Here is a 22,841-nt window from a genome sequence, read left to right as displayed (position 1 = left end):
CCTCTCTCTCAGTCTCTTAATTAATCTGAGTCTCTCTCTGAATCTCAAAGTCGAAGATGAAGCTGTCAAGCAATGTGGCAGTGTGTGCGATGGTGGTGGTAGCAGTAGTACTGGCTCTAAGTGAAGCAAGCATGAGAGCTGAGGCAGTGTCATGCAGTGCCGTAGAGTTGAGCCCATGCTTGGACCCAATAACGAAGGGGACGCCGCCGTCGGAGGCATGCTGTCAGAAGCTGAGGGAGCAGAAGCCATGCCTCTGTGGATACATCAAGGACCCAACCTACAGTCCAGTTGTCAACAATCCCAACGCCAAAAAAGTTGCTTCCACCTGCGGTGTTCCCTGGCCTCAATGCTAAACCAACACTCCCTAGTCCCTACTCTTGTGTTAGAAATAAGTTTGTCATCGTTTACTATTAATTACTGGTACTAATGTAGTAATGTGATCATTTCGTATCACTATATATGAGAATAATTAATGGGGTATGTACGTTTTGGTATTTCATATATTAAAGAAAATAAATGATTGTCATTGTGATCCTCAGTCTACTTGATTCTGTCTAATGATATATGCAAGTATGAATTAAACAACATATATATGTAGTTTTCTTTTATAAATTTAACGTTTGAATTCATCAATTTATTTATCATTAATGTATGTAATAACTTAATTTTGAGTAATGCTGTTTTGTACTCTCTGGGAAGAGAAGATTAATTAATTAATAGTTGACTCCATTATAAACCTTGTTATATGATTTATATCCTATAACCATTGCAAAATTCTTCTTTGGCACTAAGGCCAAATGTGAGGCCTAGCTAGATTGTTAGATGAGTAGATTAATTTGGGGAAAGTGTACAATTGCTCTTTAATTTAGAGATTTTCTTGGGTCCTATGAGTTTCTCAATCTGCAGTGGTTGCAAAAACTGCAAAGCACAACACTTGAATCCCATTACCAATTTGAGGCAATCGAGGAGATTGCACACTTGCACTGCATTAGAGTTGGTCCCGTTAGGGGATTCTAGATAGTCGATCACAACTGGATATGCTCTCTCGATCTCTCTCTCTCTCTCTCTCTCTCTCTCTCTCTCTCTCTCTCTCTCTCTCTCTTCCAATTCCTTAATTCCTGTTAAACTAATTTAAACAAAATGTAAACGATTGATTTTTCTTGATTGAGTTCTTGACTTATAGTCACTCTCTTAGACTTTTTTTTTTTCTTTCAAAATTTAGAGTTTTGGTTGAAAATATAAGAATTTTTTCCTTTTAGTAATATATATTTTCTTAATGAGAAACTGAATTTTTGAATTATGTTATTCTTTTGTCTGAAATTGTTGAATATTCTGTTCGAGTGAGACTTAAAAAGACAGCAAGGTTAAACCAATAGTGAAATTACAATTTTGAGGAAATGAGACAAAAAGAGGGAATATGAGAAATACGAAACAAATTTAAAGGAACCAAATTGGTCATTATATCTACCCTTTATGTCATAGTTGCTCTAATTAATGCATTGAGATGGTACCAACCTTTTTAATGTGGTGGCCGGATACATGACTCTTTGTCCTATATGTGAAGAAAAATGTTAAGTGTGTTAAAAACTCATTGTTTCAAACTTTCAATACGGGTGGGTACGTATAATAGAAGAATCCCTCTATCCAATTTTTTTTTTTTTGTCAGACTATGAATTTAATTTTACGTGGTGGTGAATGATGATTTTTTTTTTTTATTAGAGACAATTTTATTGAAGCAACTTGGAGATAATTATAATCAATATGCGGCTGAGAAAGGAGCCAAGATGGCGCCTTCCGAACCCAATTCAAACAACTACTACATTGAAGAGAGCACAAATTGTGCAAGAGTATGGGTAGCTCATAACAAGTTATCGGCACATAACAACAATTCGAATTAACAAACTCAAACCAGACTCTTTCTGCTTCATCTAAGAGATAGTCATTGTTTGTGGATAAATCAACATGGATTCAATGAACAAATCAGATGACGACACGTGACGCTCTGACTTTTCAATCATTGACTTAGACAAACCAACTATCCACATCATCACTCTAGCTCAGCAACACACGATCTCGACTTCACCATCGATGCTTGGCATACGCCACCCTATGATCTCGACTTCACCATCAAACATCCTATGATACCGAAGCATCATCTCCAAGTCTTCAGCTCGGTTTGGCTCGGCTAGACGATGATCATGATTGTACAGCTTGGTTAGGCTCGACTAGACGAGATGACGATTGTACAGCTCACCTTGGCTCAACTCGGACTAGATCATCATTTTGCTGATCAAACTAGACAAGATTATCATTGTACACTTGAGACATTTACAAAGTCATATGTTCAGCTCGGCTTAGATTCTCTTGTCAGCCGCTATTCTATAAGGGACAAAGTCATATGTTCGGCTTGACTCGGATGTTCTAGTACACCGCCTCAGAGATCCTACGTTGCACCCTGACCAATCAATAGTTGACCTGGTCAACCACCCCAGTCACCTTATCACCTCGGCTCAGCCCAATACCCGATCATGATCAGACTGGCTTGGATAATCTTGCCACCATTAGATTACCTTGATCATTGGGCTAGGCTCAGCTCGGCCTAATACCCAATCAAGATCAAACTGGCTTGGACAATCTTGTCATCATTGGATCATCTCGACCATTGAGCTCGGCTCGGCTAGGCCCAATGCCCAATCATGATCAGACTGGTTTAGACAATCTTGCCACCATTGGATTGCCTCAACCATTGGGCTCGACTCGGCCCAATGCCTTACATTTCCGATCTAGCACTGACTGCCTCATATATGGGAGATCCACAGAGGACATGTGTTCGGCTTGGCTTGGGGACTACGATCCACCGTTCTTCTGGAAGGTCTGGATAATATCTTCAGTCATACTCAAGTGCCTACCACTTGACACTACTGTACCTGACACTCTAGCTTTAGATCGGATAGCTAGGGCTACCCATGGCACCAAAGTCTCTTTTGCATTCATTGCAAGCTTGTTGGGTAATTGTGCATAACACTATTCTGAACGGATGACGTGGCCTCTTCTCCACCGCTCATCCTCTAGCATGTAAATATCTTATTTACCTCTTATTTGCCTATAAGTACACACTTATAGCCACAAAGAAAAGGTTCACACAAAAACCCTACACACTCACACAAACTTTTGAGAGAATAACCTAGAAGATCTTACCTAGTTCTTCATGGTTTTCCAAAGTTCATACTTTTTTCTTGCTAGTTCTTGCCCAAACACCTCCTTTTGCTCTTCACTGACTTAATAATCTGAGCGTAGCTGGCTGGAACCACACCGGTGCTACTTCCTTTGATTCTTTTTCATGCAGGTCATCTTTGTTGGAGATCACTAGCAAGCTATCTCATCATCATCACCCTTGTTCATCCTCCAAGAAGGCTGAATCATCGTCCACATTACCATTTTTAAGTTGTTGCATCATCATACGAATTTTTACATCAATAGCCATCAAAAGCCAAATCCTCTTACAACCTCTAAAAGTGAGAAAGTACCCTTGTCCGTACGATTCAAGATAGAGAGAAGTAAGACTAGCCCAAGGAACCCTAACATGTTCAAAATAACTAATATCTAGAATGCTATAGGGTAGAAATGGCAACGAGAGGAAGGGCCATAGCCACATCAACCTCCTCCACCTGATTCTGCGATTCTAATAGCACGCTACCACCGACTCCAAAAATGGAATTAAAAGAGCCATCAAAATTTTAAGTTTAAAACTACCTTCTGGTGGTGCCCTCCGGCCAAGAGGACTTCATGCATAACTGACTTAGAAGCCATCCCAACACGAGAAAATTGAGCTTGGATATAGTCTGCATGATACGCTAAAGCCTGCTCAATAACCACTGTAGCCTCATTACTAAAATGTTTATGAACTAAAGAGTTTCGCTCCAGCCATAGTTGCCAAATAATAAATCCAAATTGGGCAATATATTTAGTAGTAGATAAGACATGCGTTACATGCTCCATAAGACCCGCAAAAGAATGAGCCATCCACAACACCAAACTGTGAAAAGCATAAAACACCCCCCACAATCTACGAGCAAATTTGCACTGCCAAAAGACATGAAATGTTTCAGCAGCAGAATGATAACAAGGACATGGCACCTCCGGCGTAATAGAACGCTCTAAAGAGCAACCATACACGGAAGAGCCTTGTTGATGACTAAAAATGGATTCAAGAGTGGGATGGTTCAGTCGAGGTTGAGACCAGGCAGTTCTTCCAAATCTGGCAGGTGAAAACATACCTAGATCGTGCAGCTAAAACCTTGTAAGACAAAAGCAAAAGGCTATTGAGGGCTGGTGACACCGGTATGGTACTGTACATATGTAGGCCAATGACCCTGTGATTATTTAGATATTAACTTGATTTGATAGACGAGTAAATTGGCACAACTTCCTTTATAACCCACTATACAAGGTTATAATTTTCTAATGCATGTATGTGGGACAACACTCCTCATTCTAACACGCCCTCGCATATGTGGCGTCACTGAAGCCAAATACGTGGACAACTCATATTGGGTGACGTGAAGCACATGTGGTGACTCGGTCTGACACACGTACGTGGTTGATCGAACGTACGTGGCTCCATGAAGGAAATTATAACATTTAACCCAAAACCAATAGGTTGAGAGACCCAAGACTTGTATAAACACTTACAAAGGCTATAATTTTCCATACTCCATATTCTCACAATTTAAAGAATTTTTTATTTTAATAGCCAAAGGAAGCATATATATTATTGATAGCTTTATCACGTACGGTGCATAGAGTTGGTTACTGTAGTTTATTTTTAATTATTATGATTTTCCATTTTATTCTATTCTAATAAAGTTTTGTTCTTTCAACAAGGTTTTGAAGTAAGAATACTTTCAAATTTTGAAATGTCACACAACATATTAAAGTTCTCCCTTTAATAATACAAAAGATGATGTCGTATGACATGTACAAAAATTTTGCTCGCCATGAGGCACCTTAGCCTTTCCCTTCCACCAAGGAAGCTAGTCATTTCTCTCCTCTATAAATTGTGTTGTAGCCTTGGCCAAATGCACTACACCTTCTCTCTCTCTCTCTCTCAACATCGAAGATGAAGCTCTCAAGTGTGGCAGTGTGTGCCGTGGTGGTGGTGGTGGCAGCGGTGCTTCTAAGTGGAGAAAGCACGAGAGCTCAGCCGGTGACATGCAGTCCCTTTGAGTTGAGCTCATGCTCGGAGCCAATAAATTTGGGGACACCGCCGTCCGAGACATGCTGCAAGAAGCTGAGGGAGCAGACGCCATGCCTCTGTGAATACATCCGGAATCCCGCCTTCAAAGAATATGTCAACACTACCAATGCCATAAAAGTTGCTTCCTCCTGTGGTGTTCCTTTGCTTAAATGTTGAACAGCCTACAAAGTACAATCGCTTTTAGAATGATGAATTAATGTCATTGTTCATTGCTACTGGCCGGTACTATGATCATTGATCAATTAGTACTATGATAATAATAATGAGATATGTATATATATATGTAACTATGATCAATTAGTACTACTATATGTGAATAATTAATGAGATATTTATGTACGTTCGGGTATTGACTAATTAAAGGAAATAAATTATATCATCGTAATCCTCTATATATAATGAAAAATATATGTAGCTTTTTTATCAATCAAGCGTTTGCATTTATCAATTTATTTATCATTATCTGTATAATAATTCAATTATGAGTGATCTTGTTTTGTTAGATACACACTGTCTGAAAAAGAGAACATTAATTAATTAATAGATCACCGACCAAATTCAAGGCCTAGCTAGATTTCCAGATCATTAGATTAAGGAAAAAGGACCCACCAAGAGCTTTGATTTAGGTCTTATCTAGATCTACTGATTTTAATTTGCGTGTTTTTATAAGGGGAATGTGATGATCATCTAATTAATTTCTTTAGGTGATTGTAATGATCGACTGAAACTTTGCACTTTTAGAGGGTTCTTGGTTCTATGATTTTCTGGATCTCCAAAACAAAACTCTCTGATTATGTAACAATTTTTTTAAGAAGAAAAGACTTATATATAATTTTATTAAGAATCATCGTCGGCTACAAGATACTCATATTGAATAAACACGCAAAGTCATTTTCTAACAAAAATAACAGACCACGCTAGCTAGCTCCTTCAATTAATTCAAAATGAACAATATATCCAATGACACTCTCTCGGTTGGTAACAAAAATCTGAGAGATTGGTTGGAGTCAACAAAGATTTTGTTGGAAATAAAGTTTCCACTGATGCTCGAGTGAAGGAAGACTGATCTTAGTATAGGAAGTTAAATAATGCTGATGTGGTATTTTAGTGAGTTTCATTAAAATGATGTAATAGAGTATGACAGATGGCATTGTGTAATTGATCAAGTGTGTGTGTGGAATGAGTGAGGTAATAGGCTCACGCATCCTTTTTCAGTTTTGTAACAGAATTGCTTTCATCAATATAAGATCACACACTGAACGTGAGTATGCAAGTGAGCTACTCCATTTTTACACAGCTCTGTTTTCTTTCCTTCCTAAACAAATGTCTCTAAGAAATCAGTAAATCAACATGGTATCAGAGCCATGGATTCGACCTTGAGCTGGGCGTATTACTGTGATTGAGTGATTGAAAGTTTAAAAAAAAAAAACTGAAGAAAACACAAGGATTTTTTCAGAAATGTCTGGATCTGGCAGTATGGAGCTACGAGCTCCAGTGTTTGATGGAACAGAATTTGATTATTGGAAGGTGAGAATGGTAACAATTTTCAAGTCTCAAGGACTTTGGAAGCTGGTTGAGAAAGGGATCACAGTCCCTGACTCTAAGAAGAAGAAGAAAGATGGAGAGGCTGGAGGTGCTGATGAAGACGATGAGATCAGTGCCTATCTTGAGGATCAGAACATGAAAGATGCCAAAGCACTTGGAATCATTCAAGGAGCTGTATCAAAGACAATTTTCCCTCGAATTGTGAACCAAGAGACAGAAAAAGGAGCTTGGGATTTGCTGCAAGAGGAATACCATGGGGATGAACAAGCCAGATCTGTGAAGCTACAAGGTTTGCGCAAAGAGTTTGAATACATGAAAATGAAAGATAATGAATCTCTTCCTGCATATTTTAGTCGTTTCTTTGATCTAACTAATCAAATGGAAAAGTATGGTGAGATTATGTCACATCAGAGATTGGTTCAAAAGGTTTTAATAAGTTTAACTAAAATCTATGATCCAATGTGTGTGATAATTGAAAGAACTGTTGATATGAATACTGTATCTGTGCATGAGGTAGTTGCATCACTTAAAAGTTATGAGGTGAGACTGAGTAGGCATGAAGAGGATGATGAGAATTTTGAAAAGGCCTTTGCTAGCATGAGCATTGGTTCTAAAAATCGAAATGGCCAAGGCAGGACCTATGGCAATGATGGAGGGAAGCACAATCAAAGGCTCTGGAAAGGCAAGCCCAAGAAATGGGATAACAAGCTTACAGGAAGCTCAAAGCAAGTAAGTCACAGTGATGCAGGGAAACAAAAATGCAGAATCTGTGACAAAATGCATCTTGGAGACTGTTGGTTCAAAGGCAAAGTGAGGTGTCACAATTGCAGTAAATTTGGGCATGTGATGAAAGAATGCCATCAGCCTAAGAAGGAACATTCAGTGAATTATGCAAATCAAGTACAAGAACCAGCTGCTATGTTCTATGCATGTCATAAGGCCTCTGTTGACAAGGACAAAGAGGTCTGGTATCTAGACAGTGGTTGCAGCAATCACATGACTAGCAATGAGACTATGCTCATTGATATTGACAGATCAATGACATGTAAAGTGAAAATGGGCACTGGTGAGTTGGTGAAGTCAACTGGGAAAGGTACTCTTCCCATAGAACATGAGGGTGGTGTCAGATACATCAAGGAGGTGATGATTGTGCCTGGACTCGATGAGAACCTATTGAGTGTGGGGCAAATGGTGGAGAATGGATACTGGTTGGTGTTTGGTGACTTCATGGTTAAAGTTTATGGTGATGAGAGTCTGCAACAACTTATTGCTGCTGTGCCAATGAAAGGAAACAGATGTTTTCCCTTCTCATTTGACAGTCTCAATCCAATATTGGTCAATCAAGCCACTGTTGTTGATTCCACATGGAAATGGCACAGAAGAATGGGGCATTTAAACTTTGAGAGTCTGAAAAGACTACAAGATAAAGAGATGGTGATTGGTCTGCCAAAGTTAACTGGCAAAACTCATGTATGTGAAGGGTGTGCTGCAAGCAAGACTCACAGAGCAACCTTTGATAAAGGGCAAGTGAGAAAAGCTGCTGAACCTTTGGAATTGGTCCATACAGATGTGTGTGGTCCTATGACTGAGTCTATGGGAGGAAACAGGTACTTCCTTACATTTATAGATGATAAGACTCGAATGTGTTGGGTGTATTTTCTGAAATTCAAGGCAGATGTATTCACTGTTTTTAAGAAATTCAAGTCTATGGTTGAATTGCAAAGTGGCTATAAACTGAAGAAACTAAGAAGTGACAGAGGGGGAGAATACACTTCACATGAATTTGTCAAATTCTGTGAAGATGTGGGAATTGACAAGCAACTCACTGTTGCATACTCACCCCAGCAGAATGGAACAGCAGAAAGGAAGAATAGGACAATAGTTGAGATGGCCAGGACAATGTTGCATGAGAAAAGGATGCCAAGGAAGTTTTGGGGTGAAGCAGTGCATACTGCTGTTTATCTCTTAAACAGGTGTCCTACTCAAGCCTTAGACAGCAAGACTCCATTTGAGGAGTTCAGTGGGAGGAAGCCTGGTGTCAAGCATCTCAGAGTTTTTGGCTCCATCTGCTACACGCACATTCCATCTCAGCAAAGGTCCAAGCTGGATGAAACAGGCCAGAAGGGAGTCTTTGTAGGGTATGGAACAAGGGAAAAAGGCTATAGAGTTTATGATTTGACCAGTGACAAAGTTATTGTCTCAAGGAGTGTGACATTTGAGGAAGCAGGTATGTGGAATTGGGAAACCAAGGAAGCTGTCTATGTATCTGTTCCTTGGGATAACAAAGATGAGACAAGTGGAACTGATCCTGGTTTTGAGTTTTCTACTCCAACACAAGCTGTGCAAACTCAAACCATATCACCAAGCTCATCTGGATCAAGTCTTAGATCAGAGAGAAGACATACAGAGACTGAGGCACAGAATCAAGAAGGAGATGTTGTTGAAAGTACAGAAACCAGTGAGATCGAAGTATCAAACACTTATGACACCACACCACTGAAGTGGAAGAATCTAACTGAGGTTTTTGCACACTGCAAGCTCAGTGTCATTGAACCAGAGAATTATGCTGAGGCTGCAAAAGATATGGCATGGCAAAAGGCTATGAATGATGAGATAATGATGATTGAAAAGAATCATACATGGGAATTGGTAGAAAGACCAAGTAACAAGCCTATTGTTGGTGTGAAATGGATTTTCAAAACTAAACTTAATATGGATGGAACAATACAAAAGCACAAAGCAAGACTGGTGGCCAAAGGATACACTCAGAAGCCAGGTGTGGATTTCAATGAGACCTTTGCACCAGTTGCCAGATTAGATACTATCAGGACCTTGATAGCCTTGGCTGCAGAGAAAGGGTGGAAACTGTATCAACTAGATGTCAAGTCAGCATTCCTAAATGGAGTGTTAGAAGAAGAGGTCTATGTGGATCAGCCAGATGGATTTGTGGTTGAAAATGCTGAACACAAAGTCTACAAACTGAAGAAGGCTCTTTATGGCTTAAAACAGGCCCCTAGAGCTTGGTACAGCAATATAGATGCTTATCTGCTGGAATGTGGATTTAAGAAAAGTCTTAGTGAAGCTACACTATATGTGAAATGCAAGGAAGGTTTTGGGACTCTAATGGTGTCGATTTATGTTGATGATATTGTCTATACAGGTGACAATGAAGTGTTAATTGAAGAATTCAAGAGAGACATGATGCAAAGATATGAGATGACAGACTTAGGACTTCTGCATCATTTCCTTGGAATTGGAGTAATTCAGCAAGAGCATGGGATTTTTATTCATCAGAGGAAATATGCAATGACTCTATTAGACAAGTTTGGTTTGAAACACTGCAAATCTGTATCAACACCATTGGCCACCTCATACAAGCTTAGAAAAGAGGATGGAAGCAAGCCTGCCAGTGAGGAGTTATATAGGAAAATCATTGGGAGTTTGCTATATTTAACTGCAACCAGGCCAGATATCATGTTTGCTACCAGCCTGCTTGCTAGATTTATGCATTGTCCCACTGAGAAGCACCTTGGAACAGCTAAAAGGGTCTTAAGATACATCAAAGGTACTCTAGACTATGGCATTCAATATCAGAAAGGGGATTCACCAATTCTGATTGGATATTGTGATAGTGATTGGAGTGGAGATGAGGATGACATGAGATCAACCTCTGGATATGCTTTTTCATTTGGAAGTGGAGCTTTCTCATGGGCCTCTGTCAAACAGCATAGTGTGGCTCTATCCACAGCAGAGGCTGAATATATAAGCGCAGCAGAAGCTACAACTCAAGCAATTTGGTTGAGGTTTGTGTTAGAAGATTTTGGTGAAGAACAGGTGGAACCAACTACCATTATGTGTGACAATACCTCTGCTATAGCCATGACCAAGAATCCAGTGTTCCATCAGAGATCGAAACATATTAAAAGGAAATTCCATTTTATAAGGGATGCATTGCAGGAAGGTGTGATAGATTTGTTATACTGCAGAAGCAAGGATCAGATCGCAGACATCTTCACTAAGGCTCTTCCAAAGGATCGTTTTGCTTTCTTGAGAAACAAACTTGGAATTAAATCAGTGCAAACTTTAGAAGGGAGTGTTGGAAATAAAGTTTCCACTGATGCTCGAGTGAAGGAAGACTGATCTTAGTATAGGAAGTTAAATAATGCTGATGTGGTATTTTAGTGAGTTTCATTAAAATGATGTAATAGAGTATGACAGATGGCATTGTGTAATTGATCAAGTGTGTGTGTGGAATGAGTGAGGTAATAGGCTCACGCATCCTTTTTCAGTTTTGTAACAGAATTGCTTTCATCAATATAAGATCACACACTGAACGTGAGTATGCAAGTGAGCTACTCCATTTTTACACAGCTCTGTTTTCTTTCCTTCCTAAACAAATGTCTCTAAGAAATCAGTAAATCAACAGATTTGACCTCAACTAGAGCACCTTTTTCCCCCAAGAAAGCCCCAACTAACTCTTCAACTAGGTTTTCTTTTGAGACCCGATACTCTACTGGATGACTATCATTGAGCACACAAGAAGAGAGTCTGAATCCACAATAAGAGAAATTAATAACCCACATCTATAAAATATTTAACATTTTATTATAAAATTGCTCATATTATGAGTTAAAATATTTTAAAATTGTAATTAATATAATGATATTTAAATCCTACAATTTGTTAAGGGTTTAGTTATTTATATTATTGTAGAAATCCCACAATTTATTAATGATATTTAATGATATTTGTTGGATTTAAATTCTACAATTTAAGGGATTTATATATATTCCACGGTTTATGAGATTTAAATTGTAGAAATCTACAAAATTATGAGATTTAAATCCTAAATAAAAAAATTTAATCCCTAAAGCCCAAACATGATACCCCATGGACAATCGCATGACGATCACTCCAAATCTTTCATGCAATAAAAGAAAATTGAGCAGCCTAGCTCAACATGCATGAGATAATGAAGCACAAGCACACTCTATTGTAGGCAATATGTTATGCGCAGTTCTCCATATATACAATGATTTATGCAAAATGATAACCTAAACTGGGTATATTAACACTTCAAGAAAACTCATATAGAGCAATTTTAATGGACGCTAGGGCTACTTGACTAATTAAGAAGATGACATACTTGATGGAGTGAGAAAATTTAAAACATATGACAGTTATAATACAGTAATTGTGACAATAAATTTTAGAGGACAAGATAAGACGCGAACCATAATCGAGAGTAGGCATAAGCATAATTAAGTCTAGTTTTAATTAATAGTCTTTTTTGAGTGGTAATATGTATCATATTAATATGACTACATCCTCTTAACACGTGTTGCGGGCTTGCGGCTCATAGTAAAGGCTTTTCCACGGTGCATAGAGTTTTTTTTTTTTTTTTTTTTTTTTTTATTGCCAAATCATATTAATGATAGCTTTTCCACAGTGAATAGAGTTGGTTACAGTAGCTTATTTGCTGATTTATTCTATTTTCAACAAGTTGTGTTCTTTCAACAAGGTTTCTAATTTAGCTAATGAAATATGAAGCCGATTATAATTAAAAAAAAAAGAATATTTCCAAATTTTTAAAAGGTACACAAAATGGTAGAGTGATCCTCTTAAGAGTCGTAAAGATGATGTACACAAATTTGATAGCCATGAGGCAACTAGCCTTTCCCTTGCACCACGGCAGCCCCTACTCCCTTCTATAAATTGTGCAGTAGCCCTAGCCAAATACAACATAACCTCTCTCTCTCTCTCTCAAAATTGAAAATGAAGCTGTCAAGTGTGGCGGCGGTGGTGGTGGCGGCGGCGGTGCTTCTAAGTGAAGCATTAACGAGAGCTCAGCCGGATGAGGCGCCTCAGGCAGTGACATGCAGTCCCATGGAGTTGAGCTCGTGCTCGGACCCAATAAGTTCGGGGGCACCGCCGTCGGACATATGCTGCGAGAAGCTGAGGGAGCAGAAGCCATGTCTCTGTGAATACATCCAGAATCCACTCCTCAGGGATTATGTCAACAGCCCCAATGCCAAAACACTTGCTTCCACCTGTGGTGTTGTCTGGCCTCAATGTTGAACAACCAACAAATACAATCCCTTGTGCTGTGTTGTTTGAGATCAACAATATTACAAATAAGAATGATGGCGAATTCATGTACTCGTCATTGTTCCTTACTACTACTAATAGTACTATGATCGATTCGTACGACTATGACTATAATTAATGGAGATATGTATGTTTTGGTATTGATTACAGAAAATAAATTATTATCATCGTAATCCTCATGAGTTTACTAATGAAAAATATATGTAGTTTCTAATCAATTAAATGTTTGCATTTGTTAATTTATTTATCATTAATGTATATAATAATTAATTTAATTTGGTGGTTTGAGTTTAATAACTAAATTAATATGTTTTTACAGTTGAACAACTAAATTAATTGTTTTTCAGATTAGCTATCAGTAGAAAAGTCAAACAACTACTTAATCTAAATGACAAATTATTATTATATATATATATATATATATATATATATATATATACAAACTGCCACACTCAAACACATTGCACCAAAAACTGAATGGACGTACGTGGAGTAGAGAACACATTAATAAGACATGTCCATAGACATTGGCTTGCCGACCTACCTTCGTCGGAAAAATGGCAGATGATGCTAGAGTCGAGTTTGGAGCTTCGAAACCACCGAATATGGTGGTCCGATGTCGGCATAGAAAAAAAATATCACCTGAAGTCAGAATCCAACACTGATGCGACACCGGAAGGAGGCAACTCCAGCGTGTTGAAGTGTAGAAAATAGCGCAAACCTTATCATTTTTTTAATGGAAAACTAATTCGATCACGTTAGAATAAATTACAAGTTAAAGAAATTAAGAACATTCAAAATCAGAAAAAGAATCTGAAATTGAAAAATTGGAACCTTTTGATATATATTAATTAGTTTACACGGCTGTCTGAAATATAAATAATAAAAAAAATTGAAAAAAAAAAAAAAAAAACCATTATGCAAAATCCATCACACGACAGTACGTTGATAATTAAACCCTGGACATTTTAATCGCCTGGCCCCCTTCTTCCACATCAGGGTTCGCTTCAACCTCCATGGAACAGGGCTGCCCTCTCCTAGTGTACAAGAAGGATTGGATGTGGCTACAGAGTTGCTTGTGTCCCCTCTTTCCTTGGGGCCTTACTAACCCGCCTTCTTTTCGGTTCTGAAAGAATTAAAAGAGAGTAAATTAAAAATATTAAGATATCGGACGAACATACAACAAATTATGAGTAAATATAAACTTGTAGCACCCCACATTGTTTAGCAGAGAAAGAATCGAAGTCTACTGTCTACCTCTGTATACAACTTCCTCCTCTCTGACCACTTTAAGGTTCATGAGGTTATTCCAAGATGTCCTCAGAAACTCCTCCACTCTTGCTTTCTCATCCAGTTTTGCTTGAGATGGCATCCCTTGAGTACACTGATCTTGTGCTGTGCTTTTCATAGAGGAATTACCCAAATCCTCATTTTTTTGGGTCCTCTCTTCTTCACAAGCATTCATCATTTGATCATGTGTTCTTTTTCCACCGGCAAAATATTGAAGCAACTGCACTTCTGTCTTCCGTACAGGTGTGGATCTGGACCTTGATTTCTTGTCAGACTTCTCGGCCTATGGAAACAAGCTTGTACTGTTAACAAATTAACTTAAATATATATATATATATTTGTATATCTGAGTTCTAATCGATCTTTAATTATACGCAAAAGATACATATGTATGTATAGATAATTGCATGATCAAACTCACTGATTGGCCTCCTTCCGCCTTTCCTTTGTTTACAACTCGTCTCTCTGGATATGCCTCGTAGAGTATGAAATTTACCACCTCTACAGTTGATCGCAAATTTGTATTTGATCTTCTGTGGTGGAAGTACTGCATGAAACATTTCATGCTTTAGAAAATGTATAATAAAATTATTTTACTTTTCTAAATTTTTAAGATTTCTAAAATAAAAATATTAAGGTTAATTTTTGGAAAAAAAAAATCAAAGAATTAATGTTTTCAAAATCACATAAAATAATTTTATTTATCAGAACAAATTTTGATAGACATATTTTATATACTTTCAATAGGAGATCAGGTTCAGTGAGATCCAAATAATACACTTGTTAATCAAATTACCATATCATATCTTCCTGTGGCTCTTTGTTTTCTCTCGATCTTCCAATCCTCTAGTCTTTCAGAGAAAGAAAATCGGCGTATATTTTGAGTACTTCTTTCACTCTTCCCATCGACCTTCCCTTGGGGCACCAACTGTAGCCATCCGTAAACATGTAAATTATGATACGATAGGCAGATAAATTAACGTACTGGAGGATAATTCATGTCATGATGTATCACTGTTGACATAAACATTGAAGCTATACCTTCTCGACCTCTAGATCATTTAGAGGAAAATCCTCTGGGACTTGAAACGAAACCGAAACTTCACCAGCCAGACTTGTCGGCGATCGTTTGATATTCATTGCTTTTTCAATCTTGAAATGCAAAGCAGATTATGTGAGAAATGACAACGTTGTATATATATAATCAACTCAATTACTAGAAAGCCTGCCCTAAGACCCATCATATATATATATATATATATATATATATAAACTACCTGGTCCACTCTCATGGTGTTGGGATCACATTCTTCAGATGGTTGGTATGATAAGGGAACTGCTGGTATTTCCGGGGCTTTTTTGCCCGGAGTTTGATCTGCTGGCTCTGACGGCATCCTTTTCAACTCTACTTTGGATTTCTGTGTGCGTAAAAATGAAAATTTTCAGACTGTTGATATCAACTTCCGCAAATTAACCACATTTAAAAAAAAAAAAAAAAAAAAAAAACCAAAGTAGTGTAGCAGTTTAAGAGATCAAAGTAATGGAGGAATTGACAGCCAAATGATGACTTACTGAGACCGACTCTTTTAGGATTTTGTAGAGTTGGGCATGCAACTCATCCTTTTTTCCAGAACCCCCCTCCATTTTCGGCACCTTTGGGCTGGAGGTCGACTCTAAGTTTGACCCATACACCACTATAGCCCACTCATTATCATGATATGGCGGTGACTGTGTTTTTTCATCAGGTGTTTTTTGTGGTGACTCTATTTCTAAAGTATTTGAGAGTATTGGTGACATGCTTTGGATCTGGTCCTGGCTATCAATGGGAAGAGACATATTTGAAGTTACAGACCAGAGAGAGATATATCAAAGAGACTAAAGAGAGAGTTTTTGCAGAGGATAGAAGGTAGTGGAAGGGGGCGTACAGAGAAGGCTAGGAAAGGCTCTAGATTTATAGGGAATTGAAGAAAGGGGTTCTTTTTGTTTCTGATGTAGAAAAGAACGAAACCCCCCCCCCCCCCCCCCCCCCCCCCCTGAAAGTCATGTACATTCACTCAGTAGGTACCAGATATTCAATTAAATGAGCCTTTCATTTTGTTGCCAAATAATGTTTTGTGTAACAAATTTATGGAAAGTGTTTGACAAAATCTGACTCAGATTTTCAAAAGGGTGTAAGTGTGTAACTGCATTCACTGTCCCATATCCAGCTATGAAAAGGTTTCCTTGTTACACCATATTCAGTATTTATTTTCACTGGATATTTTTCCTAATCAGGTCAATCCAGACCATGCATCTGGTTTGGTACCCTCTACCAACCTCTTGCGCGCAGATGGCTCTAAATTAATCTGTCCAAAACTGCAAACCATTGGGTTTATCGAGATGGCTTGCATGACGAGTTAAGTGGGTATATATGTCTTATCTGACGTCACATGTTATGTGTGATTTCAAATTTTAAAATAGTGCCACATGATTAGTTGTATATATTATTTTTTTTTCTGGTTCAAATTCATATATATATTTAACAAAATGTTAATGCTAACTTATGCTAACAATCAGTAAATGAACATAGAGTTCTGTATTTTCCTGATCACCTTTTTTTTTTTTTTTTTCCAAGTTGCACAGATCATTAGAATATCTCATGATTATGTGTATAATCTTTTTCCCTCTTTAGTAAACTTTTATTGTTAGAATTTATATAAAAAAGCGTCTAACGAACTTATATATACTAACAGTTAATGAACGATTAACGACTAACGGTCAACCGTTAACCTAGACTTTTGTATATGAAAAACCTAGCCACATCCAATACCGGACCAATGAGTTGAGCGATACGCCCCAACTTTTAGATATCTTTTTAGGGTCAAAGTTCGTTATGTATCCAATGATTTGGTATATATCGTTTTTTGTCTTCTTAGTAATTTTTGAGATTGTTGAGAGAGGATATCGAACATTGAGCAATTAAGGTAATTTATAAAATTATAAAAGACATTGGGCCTCTCCAACCATATATGTCCAATTGATTTTCGATTCGATGATTCAATTTCTTCATGGTATTTAAGCGTAGACCGCCACACGTATAACCCACATTGGGAATATAAAGTCTCGCATAACAAAATATAAGGTACCTGGACTCTCCATTCATATATTGTCAATTAGTTTTACGTTGAAAATTAACTTCAATTACTTCATGGTACATATTAATTAGAGCATGCAATCTGGCCACGTGTTGGGTCAAACAGGCACATGTGATCCAATGTCACCAACATATATTGTTCACGTGTTTAGCAATTTTAGTAATGCCGCACGTGAAGGGCCGTATTAAGAGAGATAATCACACATCGAGAAATTAAAGTCTTGTATAACAATATATAAGATCTTAGGCCTCCCCACCAATATTTCAATTGGTTTTGATTAAATGCTCCAATTTTTGCATAGCTAATTGTTAGCAATCATGTGTATAACTAATTATCACTCTGTGGTATTTGAAAGGGGCAAATGTTTGTCAACATTAAATAAGACCGAGAAAAATGACACTGCAAGTGCATTTATAAACTCTGTATACAACCTGGCCAAAAAAAAAACTATGTATACAACAAGTCTAGCTATTAACTTTAATTTGCTTGGATACCAATTAGAGAGTGATCCTTACGAGAGGCAGCGTTGATTCCTACTAAGAACAAATCCATTTAAAGGTAGTTGACCACTCCTTGGCAAGACCGTCTCTGGACATGAGTAACAAAAAATAAATGTTTTTTTTTTTTTTTAGTCCAAAAATTAAAATAGACTGATATAATATAACCCATATGCTACAGTAAATGCCAAGTCCGACCCACTTCTTAAAACACCTTCAGTTACTGAAACAAAAGAATCTATAATTACTTCAATGCCACCATGTCCAAGGCTCCATCTACGTTAATGCCACTGCACACTTTAACTCCCAGTTATTTTATTTTTTCTTTTTAGTCAAAGTTTTAACTCCCAAATAAAGCAGTTAACACAACACTAATCCCCATGCAAAGCTGTAACTCCCATATAAAGCTTTATTGCATTTTTCATGTCAAGTTGTTAATGTGAAGATGTCATTCATCCTGCAAATTTTTTTAAATGGAAGCAAGGCCGTTGCTTTTCTTGCCTCGACACTTGTTATATATTAAACTTGGAGAGTAGTTTTGTTCACTCCTATTAATTAAGGTGTATGATCACCTCCTATTTAAACTACTGTCATATGTTTAAAAATCTAATTTGAGTTAATTCAAAAATATTTTATTCTTTTTTGTTCTTTTTTTTCTTTTTTTTCCCCAAAACCCAGTTCCTCTTTTTTTTTTTTCCTTTCTTTCCATCCCCGTGCTTCTCTCTCTCTCTCTTGGCATTTCCATCCCCAGTCCACCTGCAACCGGTCAACCAGCTTCTCCCTCTTCTATATCTCTTGTAGCCTCTCTCTCTCTCTCTCTCTCTCTCTCTCTCTCTCTCTCTCTCTCTCTCTCCTGCTTTCTCTCCCTCGTTCTTTCCCTTGCGCAGACGCTGCACACAGCCAGACATCTAGAAGAAGACAACCCACCCTAAATCAAATCAAACATCTTTATTATTTCTTTTTCTCCTTTCTCTCCACCCCATGAGTTAATACCCATGAACATGTGCATACATCCAAATCAAGAAGAAGACAACCCACCCCAAATCAAACAATTCATTTATGGCAAATCAAACAAATCAATGAATTGCACACAGCCATACATCTAGAAGAAGACAACCCACCCCAAATCAAATCTAACATCAAATACCCAAATCAAGCACGGGGGACAAAGAGAAAGGAGAAGAAAAAAAAAAGGGGGGGGGGAACCAGGTTTTGGGGAATAAAAGGAAAAAAAATAAAATAAAATATTTTTGGGTTAACTCATGATTAATTTTTTTAACACATGGACATGACAGTATTTTAGATGAAAGGTGAGCATACACTTTTCCTCTTCTCATCTCATGTCCTCTCATTCATTAAATGGTACCCAAAACCAAAGTCACATTTATGATTCAAACTTAGAAACTCACATAAATCATAAAATACCTCTTGCCATTAAAAAAAAAAAAAGATTTCAATTACTAAAGAAACAAGAAAACAAAATTAAAAGATCAATTGTCACTGTTAAACAGTAACAATAACATAAAAACCTTTGTACGCATCATTAGCATTGACTAACAAGTTCACAACTGCAACATGCAACTAAAAAACCATGAAAATAGGAAATAAAAACTTCTAGAAAATCCAAAATGTCAAAGAATGTCATTTAAAACACTTAAACAAACACAAAAACAGCCACAATAAAAGAAACAATAATTCTTTTAGACATCATTAGAATTGACCAACCAGTTCATAAGTGCAACTTGCACCTAAAAAACCATGCAAATAGAAAATAAAAATTTCTGAAAAGCTCCAAAATGACAAAGAATGAATTTTGAAACACTTAAACAAACAAATTAAAGAAACCACACTCACATATTACTACTGTCAAACAATAACAATCAACATAAACCCCAATTGTTAAAAATCTTAAAACCATTTCAAACCTTCCATATCATATATGTAATCCTAAAAGCTACAAGAACCTAAAACTAGATGGGTTCTCTAGCTGTAGACTGTAGGTCTTCATGTTATGACCATTGGATTTATGTCAGCAACTGCATTTTGTGAGCCAAGAACCCTCTTCGCCTTTATGAAAAAAAAAAAAAAGAATTAAAGAACACTAAGAGCTTAAAAAAGCGAATAAAAAAACTAAATCAAACAAAAACCAAAGAATTAATCAAAGAAATTAGTAAAACAAAAAAATATGAAGAAAAAACAAAATAGAAAATAAAAAACATGTCAGTAATATTGACAATCAAAGTCAAACTCAAATTGAGAATGAATCTAAATTTGAAAATCGATCGTATTCAAATTTAAATTCGAACAAAAATTAGATCATAATCAAACTGAAAATTGAAATTAAAACTGAAAATCAAAATCACACTCAAACTGAAAACTGAAAATTGAAAATCAACAAATAAACATAAATCTACAACATGCAATTAATTCCTATGAGCAATGCAAAACTATAAGCTAATGAAGAACTAAACTACAACCAATAATCTCCAAATTTATCAAGCATGCATTCACAAGGAGCAGCTTAATAATTGACTGTTGAAGGATTTCTAAACCTTAGATTATCAAGATGTTTAGTGAATAAACCAACAAGTTGTTTTTGTGTGGACACAAGATATGAATGAATTCATCCAATTGCATTCATGAATATTGTAAAGTAGAGGAGCTGTTACCAAGGCTTAATAAGTTTAGGGCAATATAATTGTTCTCCCATAAATTAGAGTGCAACTAGCTAGAATTGTGTGGTTGTTAACACAACGGTCAAATAAGGGGTTTGCACTAATTATATATGTTGCTAATTGTATATATACATGTTTTCACCTTTTAGATCAAACTCACACTTCATGTGCTATCTATATATATATATTTATATCCTGCACAAGCTCCAACAAAAGAAATTCTATATTAAGTAAAATATTTTAATTTTGCTTAATTGTTTAAATTGTCTGGGTGGTGTAGTTGGTTATCACGCTAGTCTCACACACTAGAGGTCCCCAGTTCGAACCTGGGCTCAGACATTTGTTTTATTTCTTTTCATTTTCTTTAATTTCATTTACGTTTACATTGTATCATCTTTGTGTAAGGTCTGGTTATCCCTGCACCAAAGGCTAGGATAAAATTCCTTCAGCAAAAGCAAAATGGGACCCACCACTTGGATCTGAATGTTCAACATGATATTCTACTTGGTCAATGATCATGGACTTTCCTTTTGACAAAATAAGCTCAGCCTCAGCCAAGAAAAGGAAAAAAAGAAGCTATAAGGGTGCTGAGGCCATACCTAGCCTTGTGGGTTATCTCAAAAATCCAAACCTCAGGCAAAATATCAACTCTTCCAATGCCTTCCCTAATTGTTTGGAGCAAACGACAACAATGGTCCTCCAACTTTATTTTTAGTATGACTTTGGTTTACGAACTTGGTTTTTGAATTCTATAGTTCGTGAACTTTTACTGTGTATCACTTAATTAAGTCAATTCCGTCAATTATATCCATTTTTTTCGTCAATTTTAGTCACATGTCAAGTATGTGAGCTACTTTTGAAAGGTAAAAATAGTTATTGACCCCCTCTTTTCTTCTCCAAAGTGATTTACTTGACTAAAATTGATGAAAAAATATATATAGATGAAATTGACAGAATGAACCAAAGTGATATATAGGTGAAAGTTTGTAGACTATAGAATTCAAAAAACAAATTCATGGACCAATTAATTAAAGTGATATTCGAGGTAAAATTTGAAAATCATTGCTATAATTCTCTCATTAATTATTTGCCCATTAATACCAATTCATGGCTCGGATATGCATGGTTTAGCTTTGTTAATTAATTCATTCTTAAACTTGCATGTCCAACCTTAAATAATGTGGTGTACCAAAATGCTTTATTAATTATCAACCAACAGGACCCTTCCATTGACGATCTGAACAATCGATTTTTTAAGTCTATATTCAAATATTATCCTTACAAAAAATTAGACAAATCAGAAACCATTAAGCTATAACACTTTGATTAAATAGAAAGACAAACAAAATATTTTCAATAAACACTTGAAATGGTGACCATTCAATCAACGGTTAAATAGTTTTCGATTAACCTAATTTTTTGGAAGGACGATCCTTCAATGGAGACAAAAAAAAAAAAATAGAGTCTCTTTGCATAATATGGATTTCAAACATTCATGATCTGGATGTGAATGAGTCAAATTACTTATCCCTCAGTCTATTAGTGGTGTTTCCAGTGGCGGACGGGTGAGTAATGCGTAAGAACCTGCCCTTGGGAGGGGAACAACAGCTGGAAACGGCTGCTAATACCCTGTAGACTGAGGAGCAAAAAGAGGAATCCGCCCGAGGAGGGGCCACATCTTCTTAATCAGAAACAACTGGGAAGAGGAAATGTTCCTTTTTTTTATTCATACTATGAGCATAGTATGATGGCAATCAATCTCTCTTTGATTGATCAATGTGTGATATTCTAAATTCTCATTACTAATTCAAAATTTTCCATTGTAATTTTAACCCATATCCCACCCTTGTGGTTAACTTTAGCCCAGTTCCTGTGCTCCGGAGCTACCACTACCAATTAAGGTTCATCCCTTATTGTAGCTGTATGTGTACCAAACTTTGTCGGCCAAAATTTCGTGCCAATTAATTGCACGAACCACAACTACAACCACAAACACAACACCACCTCTCCAATTGAAAGATCAAAGAACTTGTACAATATAAATGAAGAAAAAAAAAATCTTGGTTGGATCAATGGAGCTTTTTTATTTTTTTTATCAAAGAAGAAGCATTTCATTAATAAACTAGGAAGAAGGGAAATCCAACAACACTTGAGATTCTAACCAAGATGGGACAAAAAACCCCCAGTGTTTTGGCTCAAATAGTGATCTCCAATGCCACGTAGGCAAAGAGGTGCGGGCGTGCCACCGTTCTTGGAGGATGGAATGAAAATATGAAAACCTTGGATGAGAATGGAAATGGGCCGAGGTTAGGATCAGGCGATTGTGGGTTGAGAT

General features: G+C 36.9%; 1 non-coding gene and 2 pseudogenes across 1 annotated transcript; all 3 read left to right on the top strand.

Annotated features, from left to right (window-relative positions):
* Positions 1–538, top strand: LOC147286554 (non-specific lipid-transfer protein 2 pseudogene; annotated as a pseudogene).
* Positions 539–12,577: 12,039 nt separating this feature from the next.
* On the top strand, positions 12,578–12,880 carry LOC147286553 (non-specific lipid-transfer protein 2 pseudogene; annotated as a pseudogene).
* A 7,891-nt stretch (positions 12,881–20,771) lies between these two features.
* TRNAV-CAC (transfer RNA valine (anticodon CAC)) lies at positions 20,772–20,845 on the top strand. Its single transcript has one exon. It is a non-coding gene; the product is annotated as a tRNA-Val (tRNA).
* The last annotated feature ends 1,996 nt before the right edge of the window (positions 20,846–22,841 follow it).

The sequence above is a fragment of the Dryas octopetala genome, chromosome 4 (assembly GCF_963921425.1).
Source record: "Dryas octopetala chromosome 4, drDryOcto1.1, whole genome shotgun sequence".
Classification (NCBI taxonomy): domain Eukaryota; kingdom Viridiplantae; phylum Streptophyta; class Magnoliopsida; order Rosales; family Rosaceae; genus Dryas; species Dryas octopetala.
Note: the sequence above shows the minus strand (reverse complement) of the source record. Positions and strands in the feature narration are given on the sequence as shown.